Source organism: Hydra viridissima, unplaced genomic scaffold (assembly GCF_058129835.1).
Source record: "Hydra viridissima isolate aposymbiotic clone 2 unplaced genomic scaffold, HvirCarnegie_v1 scaffold_10, whole genome shotgun sequence".
In the NCBI taxonomy this organism is placed as follows: domain Eukaryota; kingdom Metazoa; phylum Cnidaria; class Hydrozoa; order Anthoathecata; family Hydridae; genus Hydra; species Hydra viridissima.
In genome coordinates, this window is record NW_028324309.1 from 670,355 (window position 1) to 673,524 (window position 3,170).

Genomic DNA, 3,170 nt, shown 5'->3' on the forward strand with positions numbered 1-3,170 from the left:
ACCTTTTGTGGAGGCTTTCAGTGCGATGCATCATGTTAGATTCCTCCAGGAGAAAAAGATCTGATTTTTTGTCGGGTCATATCTTACACAGAGTTTTTCGTATTTTTTTAAAACTCCATACAGAAAGTGAAGCGAAAAAAAAAAAGTCTGATTTTTAAGAGCGATTAGTGGCGCAAAAAGATTGTTGATAAAAATTTTGGTTAAAAAATTTATCCACAACATTAGGTGTTTTGAAATATGTAGTTCAGATATTTCTTTTTCTAATTTCAATAAGCGTCTGCGTCTCGCTATTTTTTTAATTAGAGATGAGACGAGACGATCCTAAAAGCTTTCGAGACAAATTTTGAAATATGAAATCGAGACAATTTTCAACTTTCAGTCGAAATCCGGGACGATACCGAGACGAAACGAGTAGTCCCGGACAATATAAGAGCTTTATAATTTCCCGGAATTTACACCTTTTTAACATGGCACTACGAGACATAACGAGACATACTTGTTAAACTTTAATGTAAAATTTAAATAATGAATTTCTGGCACAATTACCATTTATTTATATCAGCTGCTGTTATTGATATTGCTATACCATCACAGTTATATATAAACACAGCTTTAGCAAAATATATGGCAGCATCTGAAATCAGAACTTAAAAAATATTTTTAGAGTAGTAAGGTAAGTATGGGTATTAAGGCCCGGCGGGTAATAAGGCCCACTAATCCAAAGTTAGGGAAAAAATAAATTGTGAAACTTTTTTTCGACATTAAAATATTAGAATTATCTGGTTTTATCACTGGCAGCAAAAAAAAATCAGCATTTCTTTACCGCGCATTCGACAAAGGTAAGTATGGGTATTTAATACCCATACTTACCCATACTTGGGTATTTAATACCCATACTTACCTTATTTAGCTTTTTCCGCTAAAACATCGTGCAAGAAGGGGATAAATATGTGTCCAAGGGCTAAGTTTCTTATCATTTAATATTGTTTATCGCTGATGTCAGTATTCACTTCTAATGCAAGAGTTTGCTATACACTCATATTTAAAGGAAAGGTTTTATCCAAAGCATCTTTAACTTTTTTGATCTATAGAACATTTGACTTTTTTTAAAAAGTGTAATTCTTGCAGAGACTTACAATAGAGCATGATGTTCAACGCCTAGTTAACTTACTTTTCCTCTTTTGCTTTGCTCTCCAAGGACCACCCATTGTTTATGTGGTTTTCCAGAATTAAAATGGCAAATTTTATTGGTAATAAGAATTTCTTGAAGCCATTGGTATTTTTTTCTCTATAAAAGAATCATAATTTCTACCATATTGTTTTAGTTTTTTTGTTCACTTCTGAAATAAATATATCTAAAGTGGCCTTTAATTATTTATTTTTTGCTAATTTCTTCAGTTTTATTTGATTTCGTTAAATAAATCCTTCCATAATCGTAATTTATTGACTCCTAATTCGAGTATATTCGGGAGAAGATTACATCTTTTTGTTGTTGTTGTTGTTTTTAAAATCATTAATATATGTCAGAAACATTTTTGAGTACTTTATATTATTTTTCACTTTACACTGTTTTGCATTTTATATTAATACTTCTTTGGCAATTATCAGATTGCGTTTCCTATAATGCTTAAGTAAATAATGTTACTTGTATATTACAGGAAATACTGAAGTTAAGGTATGCTATTTCAAATATCAAGTACTTCTTGATTAATAAATCATTACTAAAAAACAAACATTTTAACAATGTCATCTAATTAGCATATGATGACATAAATGTGTTTCTTGAAACTATATTTGATATGTTAAAACAAGTCATACAAGTAAAAAAACCCAAACTCAAAAAGTAAAAATGTCAATGAGTCCGTAAAAGCCTTGATTTCCGCCATTTTTATTTGTTTTGATATAGTACACTTCTGTTAAAAACTGACAGTTGACAAGGTTTTTATGGGTTCTTTGACATTTGCATTTCTTCAATAATTCCCTATACCGCAGGTGACCGCAGCAATCCCTTTATATTCTAAAAGTGAAAGTGTTAATTAACTGAAAAAAAATATCTCTTTGGAAATCGGTGGAAGATTTTTTTTAGCTTATTGTCATTTTTTTTTGTTGTTTTGAATCACTGTGCGTCAGTTCTGGCTGGCACAATAAACTTGGTTGGCAAAAATATTTTCTTTACTGCAGAAGTGCGAGTTAGATACTAGTTCGTATAATTAATCTATCTCGTAACGTTTTGTAATATCTGGGATACAATTTTCAAATTCCGGGACAAAATTATTGTCCCGATTTATAACTTAATTCCGAGACAATCTTTTTCTTTGACTCGTTATTTTTTTCTGGGAAATTTCTCGTCTCGCTACGCTAGTCCCGGTTCATTTCGAGAAAACGATTCCGAGACGCGGACCCTTAAACTTGATGCAAATTAACCGCAATAACATTTTCTGTTGAATAATGGAATCTAAAGAGAGAAGTGATATTTTTAGTAAACTTTAGTTACTATTCTTGATGCTCATCTTTGGAAAACCCAAGTTGACGCTTAAATGTTTGATATTGATATGTACTATGATTGAAGTTTGAGATAGTGTCAATGTAAACTAAAACAAATAAAAGATATTGCTAGATATACCTCCTAATATGCTGATTATTTTTCGTAGCGATAAAAATCAAGTTATCTTTTTTTTGAAATTCTATAAGTCTTACTCAGAATGGATAAGTTGAATTCATGGATTCGGTGGACTCACGTAGTTGAGAAGAGTGAACTGTTGTAAACAGATTGAGCGGTTTTTATTAGTTGAAATATTATGGCAAGTTGCAATTTAGATTTGTCAACATTAACTTTAGCGGAAATAACCCCGTGTTTTGAAACCCTGCATTAATTTAAAGACGCGCAAAACATTTCCCGGAAAAAAAGAGTTTTGATTGGAGCTGAACGAAAGCTTTTTAAGATAAATAGCTGCATAATGAGTTGGTGTGATATTCATTTAATATTTGGCGCCAAACCTTTTTATAATAGCAATAGGCTCCAACATCTAACGGTTGAATAATGTGCAACGATTGAGCCGGAAAGCATATGTGCTTCAAGTTTTTTTTAATACTAAGTACAGCGACATGGTATCCATCGTGCGAGCTGTGACCATCAAGTACTAACACATGGGTACCACAAAATTTTTTGG